Source organism: Dipodomys spectabilis, unplaced genomic scaffold (assembly GCF_019054845.1).
Source record: "Dipodomys spectabilis isolate Male_0828 unplaced genomic scaffold, ASM1905484v1 ptg000250l, whole genome shotgun sequence".
NCBI lineage: Eukaryota > Metazoa > Chordata > Mammalia > Rodentia > Heteromyidae > Dipodomys > Dipodomys spectabilis.
The window spans coordinates 819,636-835,392 of NW_024870927.1; the positions used below are offsets into that span (position 1 = coordinate 819,636).

The 15,757-nt window shown below is 43.7% G+C and overlaps 1 protein-coding gene across 1 annotated transcript in view; it reads left to right on the plus strand.

The window, feature by feature from the left end:
- Trpv3 (transient receptor potential cation channel subfamily V member 3) overlaps positions 1 to 13,298 on the plus strand; it is a 51,910-nt gene extending 38,612 nt beyond the window's left edge. The window contains exon 18 of the mRNA XM_042699430.1: positions 13,286 to 13,298. The gene's annotated coding sequence lies outside the window, so the exon portion shown is untranslated. The remainder of the gene's footprint in view (positions 1 to 13,285) is intronic.
- The last annotated feature ends 2,459 nt before the right edge of the window (positions 13,299 to 15,757 follow it).

Below are 15,757 nucleotides of genomic sequence, written 5' to 3' on the forward strand. Positions count from 1 at the left end.
ACAATTACCTGAGCAAGGTAATGAGTACATTTCTTATCAAGCATTGTTGCCTCCTCCTTGGTTTCCCCTTCTCATCCCTTCCCATTTCCTCCCCCCACCCCCTCATATGATAGTATTTTTTTTTCAGGTAAGGGGTAGGTTTATTCATTGTTCCGGCTGGCACCAGGCCATCTTGGTCCTCCACGCGGTGGGGAAAGGCCTGGGAAAGAGAGCTGGGAGAGCTGGGAAAAAGAGAGAGCTGGGAAAGAGAGAGAGAAGAGCTAGAAAAGAACAGAGAGAGAGAGAGAGAGCAGAGAGAGAGAGGAGAGAGCAGAGAGCAGAGAGAGCTAGAAAAGAGCAGAGAGAGGGCATCTGGGCCTGGGCTAGGCCTTATCTAGGGTATGGGCAGAGAAAGGTGTGGCCACATCAAATTCAGATGTGACCTCAGGGGATGCAGATGTGACCTCTTCCAGGTGTCCCAGTGGCCTAGGTAACGCAGGTACTGGGTGGAGACTTTGCTGTGAGGAGGGTGGAGTCTGCTAGCCATCCAGGAGCAGACCTTACATTCCAGTCTTTTAATAATCATGAAATAGGGTGCGGATTCTCTCTGGCTACTTCCTGCTGACAAGGGGCGTCGACAATAGGGGTAAAAGGCTGGAATTTGGTCCCCTCCCAGAGAAGGCAGTGAGCAGCAGCTGTCCCTTGGTGGCGTGAGTCCTTAGATGAAGTCTGGAGAAGTCTCATGAGCATTGAGGGGCTGGAAAAAAAAATACTAGAGAGCAAATAAATGGCAAGAGGAAGGACTTGGGGCTGAAAATGTTGGTAGAAATGTCCCTAGCTACTTTTGACATCTGGCTACTAGGTAGAGAAGTCGGTGACAAAGGCAGGAATATAAATTCCTGTTCAGTTAATAGGTACACAGGTATAGACATTGGATGGGCAGGCTTCTTACTTCTACTGACCTTCCGGCTCTGGTTAATTTTGAAAGGGCAGGCACAAAGTAGCTGATGTGACATCATCTCCTCTTACTCCTCTCCATGGTCCCTTGTTCCCCAGACTGGCTGAGTCTAGGTGCTCGTTGCTGGGATGGCTTGTCCCAGTTGGTATTCAAGGAGATTTGAACTCAAGGCCTGGGCACTGTCCCTGAGCACTTCTGCTCAAGGCTAGTGCTCTACCTCGTTGAGTTACAATAGCACCTCCAGTGTTTGGCTGGTTAGAAATAAGTCTTGAGCCCTGCTTCCAGCCTGGCTCTTTGCAGGTTAGTTGGGAGATTGAGTCTTAGGGATTTTTCAGCATGGGCTGGCTTTGAACCGAAACCTTTGCCACAAAAGCCCTTTATTATTTCCAATTAAAGCAACAAGGAGATCAAGTAGAATATGTAGAGCTTATCCTGGTTCTTATCAAGAATTGACCAACATGGGCTGGGAAGGTGGCTCAGTGGTAGAACGCTTGCCTTGCATGCACGAGGCCCTGGGTTCGATTCCTCAGCACCACATAAGCAAAAAGAAAAAAGCCGGAAGTGGTGCTGTGGCTCTAATAGTAGAGTGCTAGCCTTGAGCTGAAGAGCTGAGGGACAGCGTCCAGGCCCAGAGTTCAGGCCTCACGACCAGACCCCCCCCCCAAAAAAAAAAGACTTGACCGACAAATATTCTGGAATGACAAAACTTCCTAGATGTGAGAATCTTAGCACAGATATGCCCAATATTTTAGAGTCACGTAGTCAGTATCAGAATACATAACACAAAACAAAAAAGGCAAAACTCAAAAACCTAAAATTTTGACAACAATGTGAAGACGTCTTTGCTAACAAAGCACATCAGATAGTTGGGCCTCAGTTACCAGGACCTATGAAAAGAGCAACTTGTTAGCAAGACACCTTAGAATAGCTGGATGGAGTAGTAAGCTTGGTGGGAGTTTAAGGGTCACATGGGGCCAAACCCTTAACCCACCATGTGGCCAAGATGGCGAACTCAAGATGATGAATTTCTGAAAAAAAAATGCAAAGAAACCCTGAACAAATAGATCAAGCCTAGTTTGGCTAGCCTTTGAGAGGGAACCTAGAGGGGGGTTCCCGGGACCCAGCCTGCGTCGCACTCTTCAGGGCACAAGCCAAAATGTAGAAAAGAGAAAGGGAGAGATAGGGAAAGTTGGACATGACTGGCAGAGAGAGAGAGCAAAGAGAACCTGAAAGTAAACAGACTTCTGACCATTTACCATTGCAGTGGCAAAAACTGTCTACATCTGAGAATGGCATTTATGTTAGGTTTATAAAAAGAGGTAGCTGAGTAAGAACAGCACCACGCATGTGGTATTCAGGTAAGGGGTAGGTTTATCCATCCTTCAGGCTGAAACCAGGCCATCTTGGTCCTCCATGCGGAGGGGAAAGTCCTGGGAAAGAGAGCTGGAAGAGCTGGGAAAGAGAGAGAGAAGAGGTAGAAAAGAACAGAGAGAGAGAGAGAGAGCAAGAGAGCGAGAGAGCAGAGAGAGAGAGCAGAGAGCAGAGAGAGCTAGAAAAGAGCAGAGAGAGCGTGATAGTATTTTTGTAACCAAACTTACCAAAACTGTTTCACAACTACATATTCAGTCTGTCAGTGGCCTGTGATTATTTTTAAAGTTTAAAAGTTACAAGCATTAAAGTATGTACCAATATTTGAATCTTGCCTGAATTATTCTACAAAATGGTGAATTAATTCTATGACTGAGGACTCAGGTAGATTGTTCCATTTCCTTCTTAGCCATCTCCAAATCTCTCTTTCTCTCACTTCAATTTTTTGTGAAAATTGCTTGTACAGTAACATTCTCAGATTTAACTGCCAAAACACTAAACATTTGAAGAACACTGTTCAGTGAGGCTTTAAGTATATACCTCCAGTTAACTGTAGAACTTGATGGATCCCATAGTGGAAACCAGTATCTTTTTGCATTGGATCGCCATCTTACACATGTGCTGACCCATTTTTATAGATGGAGTTAGGCTCAAGAATCACTTCATAATACTTTGTTGAAAAATTTGGAATATAAAGTAATAGATTTACTGTCTGTAGCTTTGAAAACATGTTGAAAGATTTGAAAGTAGTGCATTTTCCTTTTAAGACTAATTGTAAGTCAACAAAGCAGTCTTAAGTCAGTTTTTTCTCCACAAGTATCTTTTATGTTTATTGTGAGCAAATGTAACAAGATTTTGACTGGTTAAGGGCTATTGTATATATTTGAGAAGCCTGTGAGCAGTTCTCAACATACAGACTCTCAGACAACTAATAGAATAGTGCTTGGTCATGGAGTTTAGAATTAAAGTACCTTGTTTTGTCTTGCTTTTAAAATATCCCAGAGCTTTAAACTTAAAGAACAACATTCATCTTTTATTACTAATGGTCGCACTTTCCCATTGTTAGTGTACATGTGCTACCTGTCTTACAGTTGGTTCTATGCATAACCATTCATCAAGCACTGCTGCTGGTCCCTTGAAGGAGCCCTTTGTGCTGGGCTCTGGTGGCATTGCCATCTTGCTGCTTGACAAGTAGGTTCTAAGGAACTAGAAGTGTGTGTGTGTGTGTGTGTGTGTGTGTGTGTGTGTGTGTGTAAAGAGTACCTTTGTAAACCAACATGTAAAACTAAAGATGAGAAATGTGTGTATATGATCAGTTTATGTTTTTTTTTTTTTTGCCATTTTTTTTTTTATTGTAAAGCTACTATACAGAGGGTTACAGTTACATGAGTGAGGTTATGAGTACACTTCCTCTTGAACATTGTTACCCCCTCCATTGTTTTCCCCCTACCATCCCCTCCCTCCCTCCCTTCCCCGAGGTTCTTTTTTTTTTTTTGATTGTGATTAAATGATTACATAATTTCAAAGTCACAAGTTCATTCTAACTTCCCTGGAGCAAATTGTCTACCACAGTCTGTAATATATAACAGTGTTCACATGTTATATACCATATTTGTGATCAGCAGCATGAGGATATTTAGTAGTGGTTCAACCAGGTGAGCGGGAGTTCTTTGTTTCTTAAGTCCTGTTAGTTTTGTCGTATCACCTAACCTTTTGGATTTAGCATCCACTTATGAGGGAGACCATGTACCGTTTGTCTCTTCGTTCTTGGCTTACCTCGCTCAACATGATTCCTTCTAGCTCCATCCATTTCCCTGCAAATGCCATTATTTTGTCATTTCTAATGGCTGCATAATATTCCATTGTGTATAGATACCACAATTTTTGGATCCATTCATCTGTGGTGGGGCACCTAGGTTGTTTCCATATCCTAGCTATTGTGAACAGTGCTGCAATAAACATGGAGGTGCACGTGTCCTTGTATATTGGTTCCTGTTGTTCAGGGTAGATGCCTAGAAGTGGTATGACTGGGTCGTAAGGGAGGTCAATCTTTAGCTTTCTAAGGACCCTCCAGACTGCTTTCCAAAGTGGTTGTATAAGTGTACATTCCCACCAGCAGTGTAATAGGGTTCCTCTTTCTCCACATCCCCTCCAGCATTTGTCGTTGGCTGATTTGTGGATGTGGGACATTCTGACTGGGGTAAGGTGGTATCTCAGGGTTGTCTTTATTTGCATTTCCTTCACCACCAGGGATGATGAACATTTCCTCATGTGTTTCTTTGCCATTTTTATTTCTTCATTTGAGAAGTCCCTCTTTAGTTCCCTTGCCCATTTAGTAATTGGTTTGTTAGGTTTGGGAGGGATTAGTTTCTTGAGTTCCCTGTATATACAGGATGTTAACCCCTTGTCTGATATATTGCTGGTAAATATTTTTTCCCAATTAGTTGGTTGTCTTTCTAGCTTAGTTGCGATAGATTTAGCTGTGCAGAAGCTTTTTATTTTAAGGTAGTCCCATTTGTCGAGTCTCTCTCCAACTTGTTGTGACCCTGGGACTCTGTTCAGGAAGTTCCTTCCTGTGCCTATTTGTTCAAGTGTCTCTCCTACTCTGTCCTGCAGTAGTTTCAGAGATTCAGGTTTAATGTTAAGGTCTTTAATCCATTTTGAGTTGATGTTGGTGCATGGTGATAGGCTGGGGTCCACTTTTAGTTTTCTGCATGTGGCTGCCCAGTTTTCCCAGCACCAGCGGTTGAAGAGGCTGTGTTTCTTCCATTGTATGTCTTTGGCTCCTTTGTCGAATATCAGCTGGCTGTAGGCCTGTGGATTTATATCTGGATCTTCTATTCTGTTCCATTGGTCTTCCGGTCTGTTTTTGTGCCAGTACCATGCTGTCTTTGTGATTATAGCTCTGTAATAGAGTTTGAAGTTCGGCATGGATAGCCCTCCCATATTGTCTTTATCCCCTAGAATTGTTTTGGCTATTCTACGTCTTTTGTTGTTCCATATAAATTTTTGGACTGTTTTCTGTATTTCAGTGATGTACGTCATTGGGATTTTAATAGGAATTGCATTGAATTTGTATATTAGTTTTGGAAGTATCACCATCTTTACTATATTAAGTCGGCCTATCCAGGAGCATGGGAGGTCTTTCCATTTCCTAGTGTCTTCTGCAATTTCTTTCTTTAACTTTTTATAGTTCTCATTAAATAGTTCTTTTACATCTTTGGTTAGGTTAATTCCTAAATATTTTATTTTTTGGGAGGTTATTGTGAATGGGGTTGCTCCCTTTATTTCCCTCTCTTCCTGCGCGTTATCAGTTAAAGGAAGGCAAGTGATTTTTGTGGGTTTATTTTGTATCCTGCTATTTTGCCGAAGTGACTTATGATTTCTAAAAGTTTGGGGATGGAGTTTTTGGGATCGTGGAGGTATAGTATCATGTCGTCTGCAAAAAGGGATAGTTTCACTTCTTCTTTCCCTATGCGGATCCCTTTAATGTCTTTTTCTTGCCTTATTGCCCTGGCTAAGGGTTCTAGGACTATGTTGAAGAGGAGTGGAGACAGTGGACATCCTTGCCTTGTTCCTGTTTTTAGGAGGATTGGTTGTACCTTTTCCCCATTAAGTATAATATTGGCTATTGGTCTGTCATAAATGGCTTTTATTGTTTTTAGAAATGTTCCTTCTATTCCTATTTTCTCCAGAGCTTTTAGCATGAATGAATGTTGAATTTTATCAAAGGCCTTTTCTGCATCTGTGGTGATAATCATGTGATTCTTGACCTTGGCTCTGTTGATATGCTGGATTACATTTATTGACTTACGTATGTTAAACCATCCCTGTGTCTCTAGGATGAAGCCCACCTGATCATAGTGTATTATTTTTTTTATGTGTTTCTGGATTCTGTTAGCTAGAATCTTGTTAAGGATCTTTGCATCTGTGTTCATCAAGGAGATTGGCCTGTAATTCTCCTTTTTGGTTGGGTCTTTGCCTGGTTTGGGGATGAGTGTGATATTGGCTTCGTAGAATGAGTTTAGGATAGCTCCCTCCTTCTCTGTTTCTCTGAAGAGCTTGAGGAGTATGGGTATTAGTTCTTGTTTAAAGGTCTTATAGAATTCTGCTGTGAATCCATCTGGTCCTGGGCTTTTTTTTGTTGGAAGACTTTTGATAGCTTCCTGTATCTCATTATAGGATATTGGCTTATTTAATTGGTTAACTTCTTCTTTGCTCAGTTTGGGTAACTTGTATTTCTCTAAAAATGCATCCATTTCCGCCAGATTTTCTTCCTTTAGAGAGTATAGCTTTTGAAAGTAGTCTGTTAGAATTGTTTGGATATCTTGGGTACGTGTTGTGATGTTTCCCGTGGCATCCCTAATCCTATTAATATGGGTTTCCTCTCTTCTTTTTTTAATTAATCTTGCCAACGGGCCATCAATTTTGTTTATTTTTTCAAAGAACCAGCTTTTTGTTTGGTTTATTTTGGTTATGGTTTTCTGATTTTCTAATTGGTTAATCTCTGCTCTCAATTTGGTTATCTGGCTTCGTCTAGTAGCTTTAGGTCCCATTTTTTCTTGTTTTTCTAGCTGTTTTAGTTGCAACATGAGATTATTTACTTGGTCTGTCTCCATTCTCTTGATGTGGGCACTGAGGGCAATAAATTTGCCCCTCAGGACTGCTTTTGCTGTGTCCCACAAGTTTCTTTGTGAGGTGTTTTCATTTTCATTGAGTTCTAGGAAATGCTTTATTTCTTCTCTGATCTCTTCTGTTACCCAGGCCTTGTTAAGGAGTGTGCTGTTCAATTTCCATGTATTAGAGAAATTTCTGCGGTATGCTTTGTTATTGAGAGCTAGCTTGATTCCACTGTGGTCAGATAGGATACAGGGGATTATGTCGATCCCTTTGTATTTGCTTAAGTTCCTTGAATGAACTATGATATGGTCTATTTTGGAGAAAGTTCCATGAGCTGCTGAGAAGAATGTGTACTGTGTTGTTTTAGGGTGAAATACTCGGTAGATGTCAGTTAATTCCGCTTGAAGTATGGCCTCACTTAATTCGGTAGCTTCTTTGCCAATCCTCTGGTTGGTAGACCTGTCCTTTGGTGAGAGTGGCGTGTTAAAGTCTCCTAGTATTATCGTATTGGGATCTATTTTATTCTGTAAGTTTGAGAGCATTTGTTTAACATATCTGGGTGCACCAATATTTGGGGCATATAAGTTGATGATGGTTATATCCTCCTCTTGGATTGTTCCCTTTATTAATATGTAGTGTCCGTCCTTGTCTTTCTGTACTGATTTTAATGAAAAGTTTATTTTGTCAGATATCAGGATAGCTACACCTGCTTTCTTATTGGGGGCATTTGATTGGTAGATCCTTTTCCACCCCTTCACTCTGAGTTTGTTTGTATGTTTGGCTGAGAGGTGGGTCTCCTGAAGGCAACAGATGGATGGGTCTTGTTTTCTGATCCAGTCCTCAGTTTGTTTTCTTTTAATTGGCGAATTCAGCCCATTTATATTAAGAGAAAGTATAGAGAGATGCATTGTTGTCCCTGCCATTCCGTTTTCCTAAGTTTTTCTTCTTTCCTTTCCTCCTGTGCTTGCTCAGTTAGACTTTGAGTAATGCCTGTTTGGGGCAGGTCCCAGTTCCTGGTTGCTTTCTTCAGGTTGTGTCCCCCCTCTTAGAATTCTTTGTAATGCCGGCTTAATGTTTATGTATTCATTTAGTTTTTCTTTGCTATTAAAAGTTTTCAGTTCTCCATCGAATGTGAATGCTAGCTTTGCCGGGTATATCAGTCTGGGTTGGCAGTTATTGGCTCTCAGGGCTCGTATGGTGCTTTCCCAGGCTTTTCTTGCATTCATTGTTTGTGTGGAGAGATCTGCAGTGATTCTAATTTTTTTCCCGTTGTAGTATAGCTCCTTCTTCATTTTTGCTGCATGCAGGATTGTTTCCTTATTATTCAGATCCATCATTGTTACTATTATGTGCCTAGAAGTGTTTCTCCTGGGATCTTGCTTGTTGGGTGTTCGATAAGCTTTTGTGATGTAGTTAAGATGGTCGTTTTTGAGGTGGGGAAAATTTTCATTGACTATCTTGTTAAATAGGTGTTGCATTCCCTTGCTCTGGAATTCCTCACCTTCGTCCACTCCGATTATGCGAAGGTTAAATTTTTTAGCATTATCTGCTTGCTCTTGAATTTCCCTTTGGTTTAATTTGAGTGATTTTTCCATATCTGTCACTTTTTGGTCCAGTTGGTGTATTCTGTCTTCTGTATCTGACACTCTACCTTCCATTTCATTCACTCTGTTGACCGTGGCTTCTATTGTGGTTTGCATGGTGGAAATGGATCCCTTTATGGATTCAATGTTGGTTCTCAGAGTACTGATCTCACCTCTCAATGAGGTGAGATCAGTATGCATTACCTCTAATTTGGCGTTTATCTCACTTCTTACTGAGGTTTGTGCAGCTTCTATTTTTGCATCCAATTTTTGTTTGATATCCTGTATATCTTTTGATAGTTCATCCTTGTGCTCTTTCAATTTCTGATCCATTTCTCGCTTTATTTCTTGAGTCATTGCCTCCAGCAACCCTTGGATGTAGTTTTTGTCTTCCATTCCTGCTTTGCTCCCACTGGGGCTCTCCCCTGCGTGGCTGCTGGCTTTTGAGGTGAGCTTGCTGTCCTGGGTAGTGGTAAACCTTGTGATTTTTCTCTGTGATTTTCGCATGGGGGTTCAGGAGACTGCTCTTCAATCTTGTTTTGGTGTGTCTGTCTTTGCTTGGTTGCTGATTCTGTATTGGTAGAGAGAGTCTGTGCCTGATCTGGATTCTGTTGGGAGCCTATTTCCAGCTGCTATTCACTTAGGATTCTCAGCTCTCTGCTGTAGCAATTCCCGCCTTTGGAAGGGTTGAGCAGCCTAGACTGCTTGTGTTTGCTCCTGCGGGTGCTCTTGGGAAGATCAGATGCTCTGGATGCACTCTCCCAAATACTGGAGTCTGCTATGGGCTCCTGATGTGTTTTTGTTTGTTTGTTTTGGGCTGGTTGTGGGCTTGAACTCTAGGTTTGGGTGCTGTCCCTCAGCTCTTCAGCTCAGGGCTGGCACCCTACCATTTGAGCCACAGCCCCACTTCTGACCCTTTTTGCTTTGTTCAGGCACCGGTCCCCTGGCCTGGTTCCGGCCCCAGCCTGGAGCACGCTCGTTAGGCCTGTGCTAATGTGTATACCACCTTGGTTATGCAGCCTGGAGGACACAGTTCAAATTTCTTCTACTGTTGGTAGTCTTGACCCAGGGGCACTGTTCCTGGCTTGAGCATTTAAGCTCCCTTCCAGGGGCGCTCTTGCTCTGGCCTGGCCAGCAGAGTGTGCTCCACCGGCTGGTGGAGCTCTCGAACAGTTCCCAGTTTTAGTGGGTCCTGTGGTCCGGGTGTTGGGGTAGGGAGTCTAGGTCAGGGTCTGGGGATTCCCTCCAGCTCTGGTCTCCCTTGATGGATTCCCTGTCCCCTGATGGGTACTCACCCTGTAGGTCATCAGATGTTGTTGCAGTCCGTCAGTTGCTGTTGCAGTCCGAGTTCAGTTGGGGTGGTTGCGGGCTGGGTTGGGCGGCCCCCCGCCGGGTCGTTGCGATCGCGATTGGGCGGGTGGTCTGCGGACAGGTCCCTTTGTGGCGCTGCTGGTGCCGGGCGGCTTTGGCGGGATGGAGCCTCTCCGCTCCGGTGGAGAGTGATTGGTGGGGTGGGATCCTCCTGGAGACTCCCGGCTGGTAGGTTTCTCTGTTCCTGGCGATCCGCTGTTCTGCAATCCGGTACCTGGTGATCTGCAAGCAGCCCCCTGTGTCTCTGTGGCTCCAGCAGCCCCCGCCAGGCGGGCTGGCCGGCGGCTTGGCGCACTGCCGCGCGGCCAGTAAAGGTTGGGGGAGGGGTCTTCGCTCTTCTCTGTTCTGAAATTCTTCTTTTCCTCTCTTTCTTTTTTTTGTTATTTTCCACCTCTGGTTTTTCTCTGAGTGTTCGTCTTTTTGTTGTTGTCGGTCTCTTGGGGAGATTAAAGGTTGGAACTCGAACTCTCTTTTTGGTTGGAGAGAGCTGTGGCGTTTCCCTACTGCCCCATCGCCATCTTGGTCCCCCCTCCAGTTTATGTTTTTAAATTGGTCAGTACTGAAGTTTCTGTGGTTTGTATGTCTTAACTTTCACTTTAAAATGCACAAAATAAATAAAATAAAAACAAAAAACAACAAAAAAAGGGATTTCAATTCCAACAGTCAGATTATGAGTATATCCCATGAATCAATGTCACCTGATTGGAAGGGAGCCAAACCAGTTCTTCATTGTGTGTGAATACATCTCACCTAGTATGTGTGAGAAGTTAGGCCCAATGCCACAAAAATGGAACATTCACTATGTTCAGTGATACAGGAGTCAAACAAATGAGATAAAGTGGGTGGAGAGAGAGACAGAAGGAAGTGAAAATGGCATGCACTTCACTTGTGTCTTCATTAATTCTTGCAATACCCCCGGAGTTCCTCTATCTGTTTCAAAAGTTGTCTGCTCTGTTTTCCTATAGTTATTTTAAAACTATCACCTGTGACTCCAACTCTTCCCTTTCAGTATCACTTGGCAGTGAAAATGGAAGCCATCAAATGGGGACATTTTCAACTTTTAGCCACCAAACCTAGAAACTGTATAAATTCTTCCCAAGGACACGCTCTACTTGCATGAGATTCCTTATGCTGTTTATAGTGGTGAAACTATTTCTCAGATTAATAGATTTGTTTTCTAAGAACAAAGTTTTACATTAAACATTTATCTGTAGCTAATGGCACCAGTGGTTTTTTTTTTTCTTCTGTCGAAGCTACACAAACCAAATTCCTTATTGACCCCAGATGGGTTTTTATTTTCCTCCTCAAGGCTGGTACTCTGCCATTTGAGCCACATCTCTACTTCTGGGTTTTTGCTGGTGAATTAGAAATAAGTTTCATGGGCTTTTATGCCCAGGTTGACATCAAACTATGTATGATCCTCAGATCTCAGCTTCTTCTTCTTTTTTTTTCCTCTCTCCAGTCGTGGGGCTTGAACTCTGGGCTTGAGCACTGTCCCTGCACTCTTGAGCTCAAGGCAAGCCCTCTACCACTTGAGCCACAGTGCCACTTCTGGTTTTCTGGTGGTTAATTGGAGATAAGAGTCCTACAGACTTTCCTACCTGGGCTGGCTTTGAACTGCGATCCTCAGATCTCAGCCTCCTGAGTAGCTAGGATTACAGGTATGAACCACTGGCTCCTGGCAACCCTAGATTTTTAAAAAACAATTTACTAAGCAGGTACTTTGTTGTTTTCTTGGCCAAACTGAGGACATTTCAATCTTTTTTTTTTTTTTGTCGGTCAAGGGGCCTGAACTTTGGGCCTGGGTGCTGTCCCTCAACTCTTCAGCTCAAGGCTAGCACCCTACCACTTGAGCCTCAGCTCCACTTCCGGCTTTTTTCTGCTTATGTGGTGCTGAGGAATCGAACCCAGGGCCTCATACATGCTAGGCAAGAACTCTACCACTGAGCCAACTTCCCAGCCCTGACATTTCAATCTTAGGTGTCAGTTTGCTGGGATTAAAATCCTGGGCTGTTATTTACTTTGGGAATTACATGAATGTCCCCTACCCCTTCCAGAGTTGTGCTTTGCACAAGTCACTAGGCCCATGTGGCAGTCCAGGGTTGCCCCCATCACTTTCTGACTTTCTGTCAGTTGATGGAAAGCAGTCCATCACTGATTTGGTAAGTGCTAAGAAATTCCTGTCTGGTAACCTCTGGATCAAGCTCTTTGTGTGCCAATGTTGGGGCTTAGACTATGAAGAGGGTCTCTCCAGACAGATTGCAGGCATCTTGAAGGCCATGTATGTTATGTGGAAGTATAGCGATGTGAAAAGGTTTTGAGAGTCCCTAAGCAATTATTCCTCCTCAGAATCTGCCTACTTTGGGTAGGCTAATTCAAGGCTTTTAGACACACCCTGTCCATCTGCCCTGGTGCATGTATAATTTATAAGTCCCTCCTGCAGCATCATGGTCTTCATCATCTCCATCTCCAAAGTTCCCACCACTGTCCTCCACTTATTGAAAACCTCCTGTTGGAGCAGCAGCTATATGTGGTTCACCATTTTTGTCCCTGTGGCATCAACTGTGGTCTCCAGTGATATGGTCTGTGGTCTCAGGGTCACCTCCGGAGAAGCCTCTCCAGATAGTTTCAGGTCACATGGAACAACTTTTATTGATTCAACAAAACTTGCTCCTGTTATGTGTTAAGCACTATGTGAAATGTTTTGGTTACCAGGAAACCAACACTATCCTTACTTTCTTGGGAATTTTGTAGTTTAATAAAAAAGACAAACATTGGGGCTGGGAAGATGGCTTAGTGGTAGAGTGCTTGCCTTGCATGCATGGAGTCCTAGGTTCAATTTCTCAGTACCACATAAACAGAAAAAGCTGGAAGTGGCACTGTGGCTCAGGTGGTAGAGCACTAAGCCTTGAACACAAAGAGGCTCAGGGACAGTGCCCAGACCCTGAGTTCAAGCCCCAGGCCTAGCAATAAAAAAGACCAATATCAACTCTCCATGCTCTAATTTCATCAGTCATTGTTTCTGGCAAATGCTAGTCTGCGGCGAACGCCTTCTCGGCCAGCGAGGAAGAACGACCACCACACCAGGAGTCTTCTCAGATCACACTTTATTGGAGAGCCTTTTAGTTGAAGGGAGAGCTTGAGCGCAAGAGAGCGAGCAAGGAAATGCAGCCGCTTATATAGGGTTTGGAACACGGGTCGCTTCAGGATTGGCTGTCCGCCTTCTACCGTCACCAGGTGCCACGGGATTGGCTCAGGATTTACAATGATGGCGCATGCGCAAAGCTAGGGACCCGCAGCCCCGCCAAGCACTTGCCTAATATGGAGTCATTTACCTCTAAGCTGAAAGGAAGTGGGCGCCATCTTGTAATGGCGTTTGTCCCGGCTCCCTGCACTAGTCTGGTAGCATTCATGAGCTTGTATGCCTAATTTTGCCAGAGTCATATTAAGAACAAGTATCACAAGTGGATGGTCACTTATATAGCTCATACTTGTATTCCTAGCTACTCAAGAAGCTGAAATCTGATTTCATGGTTTGAAGCTAGCTTGGGCAGAAAAGTTTTTGAGACTCTGATCTCCAATTAACCACTTAAAAGCTGGAAGTGAAACTGTGACTCAGGTGCCAAGCAAGAGGGAGAGGGCCAGAGTTCAAGCCTTAACACTGGTGCACACGCATGCATGCATGTACACACACACACACACACACACACACACACACACACACACTCACACACACACACAACAAGTATCACCCAGCATCCAGGTCAAGGAACTGTATGGGGGTTAGAGAGGTTACGCTTTCAAAGAAGAGGCAATAACCAGGGTCCAATGGTTCATGCTTATAATCTTAACTACCCAGGAGGCTGAAAGCTGAGGAAGCCAGTTGAAGCCAACCTAGGCAGGAACATTCAAGAGACTCTCATCTCTGGGTAATGACCTAATAACCTGAAGCATTGCTATAGCTCAAGTAGCAGGGCATTATTCTTAAGCAAAAAAGCTCAGGGACAGCGCCTGATACTCGGACAAACAAAAGGAAAGGGAATAATGTGGGCAAAGAGCCAAGGTAAGAGAAAGCTTGGTGCATCTCAGGAGTGGAGAACTCAGGTTTTCTGTTCCAATTGCTGGGAGCAAAAGGAGAGTGACAATAGATGAGACTGGCTAAGCGGAAGGGTCCAGAGTAGGAAAGATTTTTCTGGCCTTACTGAATCTTTGAGATTTCATAGCAAAAGTAAAGGAGAAGCCACCAAAAGGAATTGTTGAGCATGCTGACTTTTTCCTATGGAGTTGCAGGCTTCAAAGGATTTTTGTGCGTGTGTGCTGGTCCTGGAGCTTGAACTCAGGGCCTTGATGCTGTCCTTGAGTTTTTGTGCTCAAGGCTAGTGTTCTATCACTTTAGCTACAGTTCCACTTCTAGCTTTCTGGTGGTTAAATGGAGATAAGTGTCTTACGAGCTTTCCTTCCCAGGCTAGTTTTTAACTGTAATCCTCAGATCTCAGCTTCCCAAGTAGCTAGTATTATAGGTGTGAACCACTAGTGTCTGGGTGAAGGATTTATTTTTTAGCCTTCTTCTACCATCCTTTGAAATACAGTAACACTGTAAGACTGTAGAATGTACTGTTTCACTTGGGAGTGACTGGGGGATACTTGGAAAGTGCCAGAGGAATAACACACACTGATGGAATTTGAAGATGTTTTGATATAGAAAGGATAGTTGAATATACATGTTTATGCAACTGGACTTTAGAATGCAGACACTGAGAAAGATTTATTTAAATGTTTTCAAGATGGACTTGGAGAAGAGAAAGAAAAAGGGGGGCAATTAAATCAGAGAAGTAGGGCAAGGTTTTGTATATGAAATGGGAGTTAAGCTGCATTCTGGTGGAAATACAGGAATTATCTAGAGCATGGCCAAATGGGGAAGATGCATGAAAGGTGGAGAAAGTTTCAGAGGGAAGAATCAGTCCCAGTGAAAGCATATAACATGAAGGACATTAAGACAGGAAGAACAGGGGCTGGGGAGGTGGCTCAGTGGTAGAGCGCTTGCCTTGCACGCCTGAGGCCCTGCGTTCGATTCCTCAGCACCACATAAGCAAAAAGAAAAAAAAAAGCTGGAAGTGGCGCTGTGGCTTAAGTGGTAGAGCGCTAGCCTTGAGCTGAAGAGCTGAGGGACAGTGCCCAGGCCCAGAGTTCAGGCCCCATGACCGCCCCCCCCCCCCGCAAAAAAAAAAAAACAGGAAGAACAGGGAAGGAGATGAGTCCAACAGGGTAAGACCCTAAAGGGCCTTTTGTGAGAGGTGTGGACTTGAATAATGTATGAAGTACACACCATTTACTAGGCACTGAGGTTGCTTTTTTTCATTTATTGATAACCCCCACATGCCTGGTCCTGACCACAGCTGAAAAATATCCCTGCCCCAATGCTCTTTGAGCATCTGTAAACTGATACTTGCATTCTACCTCACTGTAGGTTGGTGCTGCTCTTGGTCCTCCCAGGATGAGGCAGTCATGGCCAGTCAAATAAAACTCTTCGCCACCTTTGCCCGTGTTCCCATAGATTTTCTTGACTTCAAGGGCATTACAAGGTTATCTAACTTAATCCTCACAATTACTCCATGAGAGAGGCATTATTATTATTCCCATTCCTATTTTATACATGAGAAAACACATCTGTAGATTAGAAATAATGCAAATAAAACACAACTCAGGGCTGGGAAGGTGGCTCAGTGCTAGCGTGCTTGTCTTGCATGCATGAGGCCCTGGGTTCTATTCCTCAGCATCACATAAGCAAAAAGAAAAAAGCTAGAAGTGGCACTGTGGCTCAAGTGGTAGAGCGCTAGCCTTGAGCTGAAGAGCTGAGGACAAGGGACAGCTCCCAGGC